Genomic DNA, 16,684 nt, shown 5'->3' on the forward strand with positions numbered 1-16,684 from the left:
ACAGGATTTTGAGGGTTCTTGGCAGGGGGGAGAAGATTTTTTCTTTGCTCAAGTCTGAAAAAGAATTAGTACCATAAAAGGGGAACAACAGCAACAACAAAAAAATTTAACCCCAAGAGGAAAATGCTGACAGAGGCTGGGAAAGCTGAGAAATTACTTTGCTATCAAGGTCTGACACCCTGAGCTCTGCAGCAGCTGGGGGAGGATAAATTCAGCAGGAACTCCCAACTCCTCCACAGAATACAGATTATGAGGGCAATTCACCTTTGTAGTAGTTTTCTTATCATCTGATGGAAATTTTCCACTGGAAACTTCAGATGAGCCTTGGACTGGGAAAATTCAAGAAAACCCAATAAAACAGTGTTGGGCTGAGCTGAGTCCTTGGAGCAACTTTCAAAGTCTGAAGCCTTTTCAAACTTTAAGCTTGCCCTGGGTTTGAAGAAATGGAAAGATATTGGAGGAGAAAATCAAGTTTCTGTTTTGGGGAGAAATCCTCCCTGAGACACATGTGATGCTCAGGCAGCTGCTCCCCCTGCCAAAAATCAGAAGGAAAAAAAAAAAAAATTAAGGGGGAGGGCAGGAAGGCACAATTCAACTCTTGAAATCTCCACTTAAAACACCTGTACACCAATCACAATTTACTATGCTGGCCACATTCTCTTAAAATAAATTTTAGTAAGGGGAGCTCAGAGAGTATTTTCCAAGTTCAGCTTGGTGGACACAACTCAGTCATCTAAGCCCAACCTAGCAGGAATAGGGAACTGGGAAGAGGAGAAGCACTAAGAATATAAATAATAGGGCAGATTTTGAGTCTAGAAACACCTTGAACTGTTATAAATCACTTCCCTGCACCTTACTAAGGGATACAGACAGTCTTTAGTATAATCTGCATGATAAAAGACAATCAGTTGTAAAAATAGTTTTATATCAAGTTCAGAAAAAAGGATAAAGGTGTTTTTCTCCTCACCTCCTCTCAAGTTTTTCTCCACACCACTACTGGCACAGTTAAGTTTAAAAATTGAGCTGCAAATGTGAAAATGATGCTCAGTATCATCTGAAAAGTACATGACAGTTGAACACCACTTCAGATAGATGATTCTGAAATCAAAGATACAGAGAGCTGGGGTCAAATCTACCAAAAAAGATGATGATCTCTGGTGGCTGCACCGATAACAGACACAGAGCTGCACAAATTAATGACAGCTACACTACCAGAGATGTCCTTTCCAGGTCTGACTTGCCTCCCATTCATTACTATCATGTCACTTTTACAGCCCTGCAAATTGATGGATTCATGGTAGTTCCTTAAAGCAATGACATTCATATTGCAAAGCCTGGCCCTTGATGAGCTGTAAAAAGCGATTTGTCACCCCTTCGAATCAGAGCTGGAGAGGTGGACTCCCTCCCACAGCTCCCACTGCAGTAACGTGGGTTTCCAGGTGGGACAATGGCTCTAAACTGACAGGGGGCAGGGTTAGATGGGATATTGGGAAGGAATTCTTTACTCAAAGAGTGGTGAGGCCCTGGAATAGGTTGTGAATGTCACACCCCTGGAAGTGTCCAAGGCCAGGTTGGACGGGGCTTGGAGCAACCCGGGACAGTGGAAGGTGTCCCTGCCCGTGGCAGGGATGGAACTGGATGGGCTTTAAGGTCTCTTCCAACCCAAACCAGCCATTCAATGATTCTCTGAGGTGAAAACAAAAGTAGGACCATCTCTCATGCTCAGCTCTCTGCTCACTGTCCCATTTTGTGTGCACAGCCTGCAAGAAACTGGATTAAGCCTCAGCCTGGAGATGCTCTGATCAAACAGCAAAAATTCACACAGGGGATAAAAAAGGCAAAACAAACATAAAAAAAAAGACAAACAATAAAATAACACACACCCAACAAGCCATTAATCATCTCCCTTTTTCTTGGTGATTGGGCCACACTTTGGGACCACATAACTAATCTATATAAGAATAGAATCAATTATAATGGCAAAATGTCCAATACACAGAGTGAAAGCCTGAGAAACATGTTAAAAGACCATTAAAAAAGAGATGAAAAAAGATCTAAAGAAAAAAATCTGAAAAAAATTACTCTGCCAGTGTTTCCTACTGAGTTTCTTGGTGGTACTTCTTGACTCCCCTCCACTTCTCTCAGTCCAGATCCTTCCCCTCCTCAAACCCTCTGTACAAACCTTGTCCTGCTGCTGATCCACCTCCCCAGCCGTGCTCTCCAAGCCTCTGGCCTCCCAGAGCAGCAGTTTGCTCAGAAATAATCCTTCCACTTTCACACATTTTTTGTTGGTTTTTTTTCTAAGTTAGGAAACGGCTCAGAACAAAACTGAAGATTTCCAGTTGTATTTTTGTTTCATTTACCACCAAGCCCACCCCTGCCCTGGCTGAGGGAGAGTTGCTGGATACTGGTCAGGAGCTGCTAAAACACTGCAGAATTGCTTTTTTTTTTTCCTATTACATTTTCTACATTTCGGTGTTTGTATTTAGTACAGAGATATGAAGACATCCAGGTCTTTCTATAACTCCAAGGACTTCCTGAAGCCTGTCGAGCTCTCTGACAGCGGCGTGCCCAACAAAATTCCTTAATTTCCACATCCAGCTCCCTGCTGAGGAAGCTAGTGTTGTACATCTACTCTTGGTAGAGGTACAGCCAGTTTGGTGAAAGACTAGGTCGGGGAAAAAGTGAATTCATCTTCAAAATGAACACTGGGATGGTATTTCCATTATTCCACCAGCTGTCATGAAAAGCAGGAGCACAGCAATGAAGCCCATCAGAACCACCTTTTACACCAAGGTACTGAGCATATTAAGGTGTTATCAAAATAATAAAAAATAACCTAAACCTATTTTCCTAGTAATTCAAAAAAGCTGGTAGAAGCCAGTGCTTTTGTGCTACCTGCTCTTGAGAAAGATAAGCAAGGCCTGACTGACCAATGAATATCACGTTACAGCATTTTAACTATACTTTAAAATCATGTTTTGAGGGGAAATAAACACCAAAACCACTCTGTGTTTCTGGTCCGTGATGCCCTGAGTAGCACAAACCATAAGCAGGAGTAACTATAAGCAAGGAACTCAAATTTGCTAGAAATTATGGGCTAAAAATTACGCCCCAGGGGGATGATGTGGATGCTCCACCCTTGGAAGTGTCCAAGGCCAGGCTGGACGAGGCTTGGAGCAACCTGGGGTAGTGGAAGGTGTCCCTGCCCATGGCAGGAGGTTGAATGGGATGGGTTTTAAGGTCCCTTTCAACCCAAACCAGTCTGTGATTCTGTGCAGAAGATCAAAGTCTGTATGATATGACATCCCTGCTCATGAGGAGCATCTGGACACTGAGTATCAAAGTGAAAATTGGAAAACTTAAACTCTGTTAATTAGAGAAAATATTTTCATTCTCAACTGTAATCTCAAATATACAGAAAGCCTCAGAGAAATTCATTTGTCTTCTCTAATTAAATTGCCCCAATGCTGCTCACTTCAGGCAGGAAAAGGCTGAAGCATCAAAAAGCACACAAATAATTCTTCTTGCCTAATTTTTATCTAATGTTGGATGGCTTCTAATCTTTCCTTTTGAATGAAAATATAAATTTCATTACTGCAACATTATTAAACTGGGGTTTTTTCCCCATCTGAAAACCCAGTACCACCCTCTGAGCATCCCAACTGTCAATGAGAGCAGCCCCAGGCTCTGATCTGCAGGAACTTAATCAATTAGTAATTAATCAGAAACAAAGCTGAGTAGTAAAAACAAGCTCCACAGTTGTTATAGTTGCAAAAATTAGGTTTGTGACTGCTGGTATCTGTGGGCAGCCCTTGTATGCACACAGAGCACAGCCTAAGCTCGTGATTTCTTACTCAAGTCCACAGAAAGTTTTCCTTAAAAACATTATTTTTCCTTTTCCTCCTTGAAGTCACACAACAAAACTTCTCTCCCCAAATATCCACCTGTCCTCCATACATCTGCAGGATGACAGGATGCCTGTGGCAGACAAAGTTGCTGCCTTACCCAGTCCTCTGCTCCCTTACACTCAGATCACTCTTAAATGAAAAGAAAAGTTATTCTGCCTCCAAGATAAACCTCTCTTCATCCTTGATTTCTGGAAAATTCTTCCCAGGCAGCGCAGTTTGCTGCAATTATTATTTAATTTGATTTTCATCCTCACAAATACTTGACTAACAACATCCTCCAGCCATGCCCTGTGCCACAAATGGTTCCTCAGCTCAGGGAGGGAGAAGGGCAAGCCAGGATCCCCACAGGAAATCCACATTTTTTTCTGCTGTAGCCTTGCAGAAGAAACAAGGGCTTTGCAAAGGTTGATCTGACCCCCCCTTTTTCCAGCCTCTGCTACACCTCCCTGATCACCAATTCTTCTCCAAGCCACAAGCAGCAGCCTTAGGGCTCTCTGGGGAAAGGTAGGTTATGGGGGAGGGAGCTGAGAGCAGGGAGAGGGACTGACAGGAAGCAGCAAGTGAGTTCAAGTGGAAGAAAACTAAAATACACACCAGAGAGTACATTTGCAGCCACTTCAGCGCATTAGAGATGCCACTTACAAATGTGAGAACATCAGAAAACAAAACCAAAAGTCACTGCTCACGGTGTGTAAAAATTATTGACAGGACTGCCTGAGTAAAGAGAAATGGTTCTGCATGTGGGGGTTCTGATTATCTAGGAAATTTGAACTGTTACAGCCAGAAAAATCACTGAAATATTAATTAAAAATTAACAAAAAGCACGATGTTCAGTCCAAGTTCAGTGCACTTGAGATCTGCTCTGCACCTTCACGCTGAGTTCACAGTAAAATACACAAACAACCAAATCAACAGCAAACTGAATTTGTGTAATAAACACAGAATAAAGCAAGAAAAAGCCATGCAAATTTATTGGGTCTTATGACCTCAAATATCTCCAAACCCCCTACTGATTTAGAGGACTAAAAACCTCCCTTTAATGGAAGAGTTCTCAGATAAACATGTATTTAGGTCAATGACTTCCCCGCCTTCTCCAAAAACTGTTCCACTTACCCAAAAGACAGGAATCTCTCTGCAGTGGAGCTGCTTGTCTTTAGAGAATATGTATCATTAGATCAGGCAGCCAAGGGCACATTATTTATTTAGTTCTGAGGGCTCGGCTAAATAATTACATCAGGATTTTTCTTTCTTCAATGCCACCTAAATATAAGTAGCAACCTTCAAGCCACAAATTCGTTTGCTGGTCAACTGGAGATTTGAAAGCCTGAAGGGAAATAGAATTATAGAGTGGTTTGGATTGGAAGGGACATTAAGGACCACCTGATTCCATCCCCTGCCACGGGCAGGGACACCTTCCACTATCCCAGGTTGCTCCAAGCCCAATCCAACCTGGCCTTGGACACTTCCAGGGATGGGGCAGCCACAGCTTCTCTGGGCAACCTGTGCCAGGGCCTCCCCACCCTCACAGGGAAGAATTCCTTCCCAATATCTCACCTAAATTTCCCTTCTTTCAGTTTGAATCCGTTTCCCCTTGTCCTATCACTACATCTCCTGACTGAAGTCCTTCCTGGCTTCCCTGCAGGCCCCTTCAGGTACTGGGTGGTGCTGTGAGGTCTCCACACAACCTTCTCATCTCCTGGCTGAATTTAATAATCCATTTACTTACTGCTGCTTACAAAACCGCCTTTATGCCATAAATCTTGTGTTTGTAGATATGATTAGGTACCAGGATGTCACAGTTATGGAAGTCCCACCATACACAGCTTTAGCAGGGACAGATGATCTTCTCCTAAATATGTGAGATGAGACTGCACCACCTTCACCAGGCTGGTATGGTCTGGATAATCAGAAAAGAGCTACATCTACTTTAGGCCTGTTTCCAAAATTTGCACATATAAAGGACAAAATTGTGCCAAAGAGTGCAAATTATCTGAAATGCATCAATCTACTGACAAGAAAGCCAGGAAGAGCCATCATAAGCATTGACAGCAAAGCCAAACTTTAGAACTTAAGGACACTGATGACGCTCATAGAATTATAAAACTACATATACATAGTTTCATATATTTATATATAGGATATATAAATATTTATATATATGTTTATATATAGACGAGTGAGCTTTTCTTGCCCCAAAGAAGAGAAGAGGATGATAAATTCCATATCACCACTATACTTAGAAAATAAACTGTTTCTGCTGCAGTTATAATGCTGTGAGTGCCACAAATATCCATAAGTTCTATAGTTTTTTTATAAAAGACAACATTAAATCCATCTTTGTGTGACAGCCATCCTACAGCACTTGCTGTTCGACCCAAGACTCATCAAAAACACAAAAGGGATGTAGAAGCTCGGCTGAGAGATGCAGAAGCTTCCCCTGCACAACCAGAGACCTTGCAGGTCATCACCACCCACCTTCCCACAAGGTTTTACTTCCAGCTCAAATGTAGAAGCATCACACACCACGTTGCAGGTTTTAAATATCACTGAAAACCCACTGATTTATTCCAAAGGAGCAAAGTCATTAAGCCACCGTGAATATTTGCATGCAAGCAGCCAGACTTAAATGCCAACCACTTTTACAAGAGCTTCTGTTGAAAAACTAGGTTTGAATCACTAATGTAGGACAAATATGGATCGTGTCAGTGCAGAAAAGGGCGGCTTTCCCAAGTCAGGTCCTAAAGCAGATTTGAATATGCAGTGGCATTCCTACAGGCAGGATTCCTCCCCAGGAGCAGGATTTGGCACATCCTCACTGAGTTTCACCAGATTCCTGCTGGTCCAGGTGCCTCTGGTAGATCCCCAGGTTTACCAGTCACCTTTCCAGTTGGGTACTGTTGGCAAGCTGGGCCCTGATCCATCAGAATCCCACAGAATTTTAGATGGGTAGGAGAACAGCACCTAAAACTACAAATTACTTCCACTGCTGCCCACACTCTCAGGAGTCATATTCACCAGCTCAGAAACTCGAGGAGAGGGAGCTTTTCTTGCCCCAAAGAAGGGGAGAGGATTATAAATTAAATATCACCACTATATTTAGAAAATAAACTCTTTCCGCTGCAGTTATAATTCTAGGAGTGTCATAACATTTTGAGTTTCCTTGGAAATATTATCTGCAGGAAAAAAAAAACACCACATTTAAACATGGCACATTCTCACTTATGTTCTTCAATACAGTTGTAAATGTTACTTGAAAACCCTTCCTGGGAAAACATGGCATAAGGATTTGGTGTCAGTCACTGCTCTTGCCCCTGGGCTGTACCAACCCTGCATCCCTGACACTCCATCCACGCATTTCTTAACTCCCACCTTTTACTATTCCTAGTCCCAATAAACTCAGGGGTTTGTTGTTGTTGTTGTTGGTTTATTCACATTGTGAAAGAGAAAACAAAATGGTTTTCTCATCAGAGATCAGCAGAATGAAGGTTGGAAGGTGCTGAATGGCCTCCTTTGATGTGAGAGGTTCACACTTGACCTTCTGTTTTCCTTCCTGGATATTTATGCCCTGTTGGCTCAGAAAAGTGAATAACACTACAATGCACACACTGATCTGCTGAAGTGATGCTTGGAACCTTCTCCTAGAAGTGTCTCCATGGCACTTGGTTCTAACAGGCTTTTAGTGATAAATTTTCAGTTTAGCTCTCTTGGCATTTGATCTCATTACACAGATTATTCCAAGCAACATTTATCACTTCAGTAATTCTAAGATACCACCTCAAAAGGCAAGGATTAGGATTTCAAAGACATTAATCTTAAAGAATTCTTGGCTGTGAGGGTGGGGAGCCCCTGGCACAGGTTGCCCAGAGAAGCTGTGGCTGCCCCATCCCTGGAAGTGTCCAAGGCCAGATTGGATGGGGCTTGGAGCAACCTGGGATAGGGGAAGGTGCCCCTACCCATGACAGGGGGTGGGACTGGATGGGCTTTAAGGTCCCTTCCAACCCAAAACATTCTGGCATTCTATGAAATCACAGCCCCTGAAATGTAACAGCTGTAAAATCCAAAGCACTGGTGCTTTGAACCACAAAGTGCTTGACTCAACATCACCAGAACCCTTGAAAAAGGAGAACACTCCCATATAATTCCTAAAATGCACGGATGGACCTGAAAGTGCAGTTTTATGGCTCATTTCTTCATCAAAATGAAAACTACTTTTAGGAAACAGTGAGTTTTCATATATAAATAACTGTCAAAGAATACTGTTGTGATGCAGGAACACTCATTGCTAAGACATCTTCAGCATTTCTATTTGTCTTTATACTACTATAATCTTTAATTCCTTTTAATCAACAGCAAGTATATTGTTTATCTGAAAGTAAAGCAACTTTCATTTGGTAATAAAGCAGCATAATACAAACAAGAAAAGCAAGGCACCAAAAAGAGATGAGGAAGAGGAAGGGATTACATTTTAAATGAGGACGAAAACTTTGATCCAGGCAATCTGTTGCTCTCCAAGGAAAGTGAATGTATCTATCAGCACTTGTAGGAGCAGGAAACACTTCAATGTTCATTTGCATTGCAGAGTAGCTCTGCAGCCCACACTGAACTCTGGAGGGTAAATATCCTGCACTAAAACTATTTTCACTGTGACCCCATATAAATTACCTCATTATATTATTTTAATTGAGAAGAACTTCAGGAAAATGGCAGCTGGGCAGAAATTTTGAAAGAATCTGCTGAAATGCCTTAGAAATACCCCCAAAACAGGGATTCCCCATATTCAATAAGTCCATTAACTTTGGGAAAAGAACATATCCCATTAGGAAAGCAGTCTAATTCTTGTGGCAATGGAAGCACTAAGCCTGTAATGCTTTTCCCTTCTTGTTAAGCACAGGATTACAATCCCTTCCCATCACTGTGTTTTTCTAACCACTTAAGCTAATGCAGCCAATACATATTTATTGAAATTCTCCACGCAAACCCAGCAAAGCCCTTGGAAGTTTAAGCCAAAAGCATTAAAATTATCTTTAAGTATTCTTTGGGGCTGTTCTAGACACGTCTTTTATAACCTCATCACTAATGTGATAATCACAGAATAATTCTGAGGGCTCAGCTGCAAACTCAGAGCATTCTCAGAAATGTTGAAGAACAGCTGAAAATGTTCTGGTTTGATGCTGACCTAGGTACAGTTCTTTGGAAAAAAATATAACTTCAAACACTGTTCATACTTGTAAAGTGTCCTTGGAGACCTTCTCGTTCAAACGCAGTTCAACCTCAGATTACAGGAAATATTAAATGACTTTCTATTAGAAGTGTGGCCAGGGATTCTTCTCCATCTTTTAGTGACAGGGAACTACAGTGGACTGCAAATAGGAATGCTGGGCAGTGTCCTGATTAAAAAAATAAAACAGTTTTTTTTTTCACAGAATCACGGAATCATTAAGATTGGAAAAGACCTCTAAGATCATCAAGTCCAACCATTTGCCCTTTGGTTTTAATATCAAAGTAACAATGATAACTTTGAAAAGAGTAAGTTTAAATGATAAAAATTATGTATATCCAATATTCCTCTTACCTAAAAATCCCTAAAACATTCCACTTTTACAGGAAGGAAATGGAGCTGATGGATCCCACTGTCAACTTACTGCCATGTATAAACAAACAGAGGAAAACCACCACAGGCTTCACAAGTTAATAATGAGAGGGAAGGGGTAGAGGTCAGCTCTTTATTGCCAATTCCAAGTTCTCCACCTTAGGAAAGGCAAATTTAATGAAATATATTAATATTTCTTGAAAATAGCCTACTGCTAAGATCGCACTTAAGAAATAAAGTTAATATGTTTGTCTGAGTAATGACTGCTCCTTACCTTCTTGAATTTACAGTAAACCTTGGAAAAACTCTTCTTATACACTACAGTGGAAGCAGAACTTGCTGAAATATTTTTAGCCCTCTACATAATTCAGGAAGTTCCCTCAAAATCTAATGTTTCTATGACAAAAGCAGTTTTCCCACAGATAAACTCACAGCATCCACAGCATCTATAATTTATAACCAGCTCATATTTACTTCTAAGTACCACAGTGTGAAACACCACACCTTCAAAATTGGGTATAAAGGTACTTGTGGAAGGAAAGGAAGGAGGTCGTCAAGGTTGGGAAATGAAGGAATAACCACTCTGATGGGGGCACAGGATTCGCCCTCCTTCTAAAACAAAAATTAAAATAACATAAATAACAAAATAAAATAAAATCCTTATCTAGCATCCCAAGGAAACTTGACTTCCCATGAGAAATTTTAATATGTCCTTGAAATTTTCCGTCTCACATTTGTGGGTCTGGCTAAGCAGAAGTTCCATGAAATACGTGTTATTAAAATGCCATATGCAATATCATATGGTATTTTCTTACATAGTGCAGTTTTGTAGCTCAAGAGGACAAGAAATGGTAATTCCATGCAAAATAAGCCATGACTCAACAGCACCCTGCTTTTGCAATTATAGAATTCCTCATTTTTATTTACATGTTTCTGAGTTCTGTTAAATAGTTTAAAAAGTTCCTCATTAAAAAAAAAGAAAATTAAAAAGGAAAAAAAAAAAAGAAAAATACATTTCAGATTTTTGTGTATAAAGAATTTGAGAGAACTGACACCTGGAGGATTGGCAAAGGAGCCCAATATTAAAAATAGGGATATCACATTCAGGAAATTACTCGATGCACAGATACTTCTTCTTCCAATGTGGTAAAACAAATAACTAGACCTTAAACTTCACTCACAGAGTCACAGTGTTCTGATTTTGTACACACATTTCAGTGTTTGTATACACAAATCAGTGTTCTGATGTTGTACACACAAACCTGAGGACTGCAACAGCCATTTTTAAATAGCTTTATAAATGTAATTAATGCAGCACTTCTCTGTTTTTTTGGCTTAATCCCATTGATTTTTCTTGAAGCTTGTGAATCCCTTCACCTGAGCATCAGATCTCCACTGCCCTTTGGTTTTGTTGCAGAGAAACTTTGAAACGGGGCTGCGATCACACACTAATAATAATTCTTGGCTGCAACAAAACTTGCTCTCTCTCTTTTCCTGGAAGGGCCCTTGTTTGTGCTGGTTGCCACGGTGATGTTGCAGCAGAGCTGCTCTGGGTTTCCGTGGCTTCCCACCTGGTCACGGTGCAGAGTGGGAGAGGAGCCCTTGGTGCAGGTCCCTCCCCAGAGCATCCACGGCCTGTTGGAGCTGCACCCAGTTGGTGCTTCATGAGCCGTCAGGAGCTGATACATTAAATTGCAAGCAGAAATCTCTGCCCCTTCCTCATTCATTGGAGCTTTCTTTCCCACAGCTCCTAGTAGAGTCCAAGTAGGAACACTTTCCTAAACCTCTAGAGATGGAATTTATCCCCATCCACTTCTTATCCTCTTGTTTCCCACCAAGACAAGGTTTGCCACTCTCCTGTTGCTCTGCACAACTTGGGCACACTAAAAAAAAAAATCTACTTAAGAACATTCTGCATTTAGTCCAGCAAAGTTGCTGCTGAATTGGAACAAGAGATGCCTTTTTTCCCATTATTCATATTAATTTAACTTCCGGTCAGACTTACTTTCAGCACACCCAAAGCAACACGATTTCTCCCTTCAGAGAAGTTAAGGCTTTAGGTGACTCCATTACTAAGAGAACAACAGACTTCAACTCATCAGTTGAGGCAGATAAAGGTATAAAATTCCATCACCTACAGTACTTTAGTCTGGAAAAAGAGGATAGGATAGGACAGGATAGGATAGGACAGATCTCTGGTCTGTGTAAACGTACACATACATTTCCACCCACTATTTACACATTATTCAACTTTTACACTATAAAATCCAAAATGAAAACACAACACAAACCAGTTTATGTCCTAGAGCTCTTTTTTAAATAAAAAATACATTCTTAAATTAAGGAAAGTTGGAGTAAGTGTTAACTTAACACTTCCTGATGCCAAACTTAAAATAATTGTGTGCCAAGACATGCTTACAAATTTAAAAGTCAAAAAAAAATCCAAACCCACAGACAAACTGAAAAGTCCCCAACAAGCTGCGGGTTTTGTTTTGTTCTCTTCCTTTTATAATCATGGGAAATCATCTGATCCCAGTGGAGTTAAAAGGCCCAGGGCAGTGACTGTCCCTGTGCTGGCACTGCTGAGGGACCTCCAATCCTGGGGGCAGTTCTGGTCCCCTCAGATAAGAGAGACATTGAGGGGCTGGAGCGTGTCCAGGAAAGGGAACAGAGCTGGGGAAGGGTCTGGAGCACCAGGAGTGGCTGATGGAGCTGGGGGGGCTCAGCCTGGAGAAAAGAAGGCTCAGGGGGGACCTTCTCGCTCTCTGCAGCTCCCTGAGAAGGTGGAACCAGGGGGGTGTCAGGCTCTGCTCCCAGCGAACAAGGGACAGGATGAGAGGAAACATCCTCAAGTTGTGCCAGGGGAGGTTTAGATTGGATATTAGAAAAAAATTCTTCATGGAAAGCACTGTTAAGCATTGGAAGTGGTTGCCCAGGATGGTGGTGGAGTCTCCATCCCTAGAGGTGTTCTACAGGACAAGCAGACGTGACACTTTGCAATATGTTTTAGTGGGCACAGTGGGATTTGGTTCAAGGTTGGACTTGGTGATCTTGGGGGTTCTTTGTAAACCTTAACGATTCTATGATTCTATTTCAAAATCTCATGTCCTCAATGAACTGGTTTGTGCGTGCAGTTTCTTGCAGCAACGTGTCACTTGTACCCACCTGCCCCAGAACAACAAAGCTTGTTTGACGCATCACCCTTCGAACACAAAGGGGGTTGGAGAGACTGAAAACAAAAATTAACAACAAAAGCCGCCTCCTTCCCTTGTACTGATCGCACTTCAAAGAAAAGAGGTCACATCAATTCAGCTGAAGCTGGTTAAAAGTGTGTATTTAGGTTATCCTGCACATCAGCACTGTCAGCACGATGAGCAGACGCCTGGCTGTGTGTAACCCCCCCTTGTCTTGCTGAGAGAAGTCACTCCTGCACCTTAGAAAGATCATTAAACATCGTGTTCAGCAAGCCAGGTAACACAGCAGTGATCAAAATAATTAAATAGCAAGTTATAAACTTACTATATAAGCATATACACTAAAAATCATGGGGTATAACTAATATTATTAGGAAAATACTTAAGAAGCTAAAGGAAAATGAACCCCCAGCATTGAAAGAAGAATTCCACCACTGAGTCTGCCCACAGACAAAGCTCTTAGGGCTGCTACCCCCTCCCTGAATATCCAGAGCCCACAAGAGCCAGTTGGTTTGGAACATGAAGGTTTTCATCTGCAAGCCAAGCTGACAGCAAACATATGCTCAAGTGCTGCCCATGCTGACAGTGAATTTTGTATTAATAAATATTAAATAACTACATATATTCAAGAAATATAATTGAATAATATTACTAGAATAATTTTACCAAATAATATTTAACAATATATTATTAAATATACAGAATAAATAATAAATGTGTTGCTTTTTTAATTTCAGTTGTGCACAGAATGGGTTACAGTAAGTGCTCACATCAATGAACATCACACGGATCTCACAGCTGCTTGTCTGAAGGAGACAAACACTCTACAACATCATCATCATGAATAACCACCTGAGAGGCTGATATTCCCTAATTTACAACACCAAGGTCTTTTCTGAGCCCACAGACTAAGAGCAAATGAAAATGAAAGGTTCTGCTTTCTCCAGACCTTGTTCACACCATTTCAACACTCCTGGATGTTTCTCTGTGTGTGACATTCCCCTTTTCATCCCAGCTTTGCCTATCAGCTGTAAACTTCACTTTAGCCTTGGACTGCAGTTGAATATACTTAATTATTGCTGGAGCCTGACATGGGAAACACAAGTGCTTGTTCCTCCCCTTTTCTCACCCCATTGCACTGAGGGTTCAGCTGTGACTGTTGTTTAACTCCCTCATTTCTGTTAGTCAGTACAGGTTTACAAACCAGTACAGCACTTTAAACCAGTTTGAAAAATTTTACAGGGAGAAAAAGGAGCAAAGTTCCTTAAAAATGGAAAATATTATGTTATTGTGGATGAGCCATAGTATAATACAGGCCTTCAGCCAGGGGAGATCTTCAAACCCAATAAACTGACCCCACCAGAGCCCAAGTTCCTGAGACCTTCTGCTAAAACACTGAATTTCCTCTTCACTACTTTCACAGTGGCCTCATCCAGCCAAGTTTTTAAAGCCATTTTAAAAGCAATTCCACTGTCAAATTGCCAAGAATGGTTGAGTTTGTTTGGGCTTTTGGTGACTATCCAATCCCCTACAAAACCAAGGAAATGGCCGAAAGATAAAGGCACATCTCCAGGTGTGTTACAGAACATTTTGCCCGATCACAGATTGGTTTGGAAGGCACCTTAAAGACCAGCCAGTTCCAACCTGCTGCCACTGTTGCACTTCAGACAGAAGAAAATTTAATTGGAGAAAATATTCAGCTGCTTGTCACGAGAAATGGTTTATCTCAACTGAGAAACTCAGACCTGCTTAACACCTATCCAGTAATCCTCAAGAAGCTGACACCTTGAGAAAGAAACATTACAGTTTTGTGATTGCAACAAGCATTCACCACAAGAATTCTAACAGCCCAAAGCCCTGTGTTTTCCCTTTATGCAAAAAAAAAAGAAGTGAAAAAAAAAAAAAAAGTCTGTCTCCTCAGAACAGCGTGACCCTGCTGGAGAAAAGGGCTGCTGTGTTTTCCCACCAGTGCCTGGAACAGACAAAAGTGGAAGCTGATGACTAAAGGAACAACTAAAAATATCCAGAGTAGTCTGGATCTGGAGAGTTGTGTGCCCTCACCGCAATTAGCAAATAGCATATTCAGTTTCACTGACATTAATGAGAGCAAAGCAAGTTCATTTACACCTCAATTAACTTCAAGAAATGCTTGTTTTCCACAATTAATGACACTTCCTCCTTCCTTTTGCTATAATCCCTCTTTTTGTGCAGTAAATCACTGCCTCACTTGCTTCACACACGGTTTGGAGGGAGTGAGTGGGTGAAAGAAGAGGGAAAAATGCACTTGCAGCACATGTAGACAAGGCTGGGAGAAGGAAACACGTGCACGGCATGGGAGCAGATGGATGTCAGCAAGTTTCTGGGATACCGCTGGAACTGTCTGTATTTAAGGAAAATCAGGAAGACTCATTGAGGGAAAAGACCAGCAGAGAAAACAGGGCAACTGTGGTACCTGCCTCCTCTGGGACCTTACCAGGACCAAACCTATGCTGAATCGGAGGTTTAAAGTCAGTTTTCAACTCAAACTGGAAGAGAAATCACAGCCTGCCCAAGAATTCCCCACAGCAGCAGCAGCAGGTGAGGCCAAAAGGCCCCAGTCTGCCATTACTTATTGTGGACAAAGTCCTTGTAGGCCCTTCTCAACTTCTGTTCTGGAAGGAGACAAGAAAGAGGTTGGTGGGGGCTGGACTTCAATCAGAAAATGGCAATGCAACATTTAATTAGCAAATAAGTTCAAGAATTAAATTTAAAGCAATAAAGAAAGATTGAAGCATCACTCAGAGGGAAGGAAGAAGATCTGGATATATGGTACCTGGGAAAATAGGATGGGAAATAAATCAAAGGATGATGAGATTTCTTCCCCAAAGCACAAGGGAGGAAAATCATGGAATCACAGAATATGCCAAGTAGGAAGGGACACACAAGGATCATCAAGTCCAACTCCTGGCCCTGCACAGGACCATCCCCAAGAGTCACACCCTGTGCCTGAGAGCACCACCCAAACAGTCCTTGAGCTCTGTCAGCCTCACGAGGAAGCTGTAACTACAGTGAGGTCTCCCCTCAGATACTGTGGAAGGCAAACCTGCCTGGATCCCATGGAAGCAGCACGTTGGGATGGGAAACATCTGCTCCTAATACACAATCACAGAATGGTTTAGGGTGCAAGGAACCTTAAAGCTCATCTCATTCCACTCCCCTGCCATGGACAGGGACACCTTCCACTAGCCCAGGTTGCTCCAAGCCCTGTCCAACCTGGCCTTGGACACTTCCAGGGATGGGGCAGCCACAACTTCTCTGGGCAAACCTGTGCCAGGGCCTCACCACCCTCACAATCTTCTTTCCCTTTTGCTCAGACACTGATAGCACTAATTAACAGGCAGCATCACTCAGGAGCAGCAGTTTGGCAAGAGGCAGTGGCTGATGGAAAATCCAGCTATTGATTTTCCTGTGGGCTGCTGTCATCGCTCCTACTGCCTACGAATAAACAACCCAAGGAATGTTTGCTTTCCAATGACAGCTGGTGTCAGCATCAGTATGCATTTGCTGTCATACTTTCTGCAGAATAAACTGATATTTTACTATTTAATGTGTTTCAAAATCATCACTGGAATTCCTGACGGCATTGTTGTGTAAAATGTGCATGTATCTTAAATCCTTGGCAAAGCACGGAACATCCACAGCCAGTTCGCACTCAAATCCTTAAAAATTCTTATCAAGACATGGCATTAAAAGGAATTGCTACTCTTGAACATATTTACTAAGGAACAGAAGAAAAACTGTGTGTGAATAACAGCACAGCAATCACAGCAATAATACAGAAATGTCCTCTTGGGAAATATTTAGCACAAGTGAGTTTTGAGAGCCGATCGGGGTATTTACAGCTCACAAAAACATCGTTTTGAATTTCTAGAGGATTTTTGTAATTATTTATTTCTCTTCCTTACTCTGCAAGTTGGACTTCTGCATAAAGGAATGCTTTTCTTTGAGGA

The sequence above is a fragment of the Empidonax traillii genome, unplaced genomic scaffold, assembly GCF_003031625.1.
Source record: "Empidonax traillii isolate 1590-97213 ecotype Southwest subspecies unplaced genomic scaffold, ASM303162v1 scaffold655:size661012, whole genome shotgun sequence".
In the NCBI taxonomy this organism is placed as follows: Eukaryota; Metazoa; Chordata; class Aves; order Passeriformes; family Tyrannidae; genus Empidonax; species Empidonax traillii.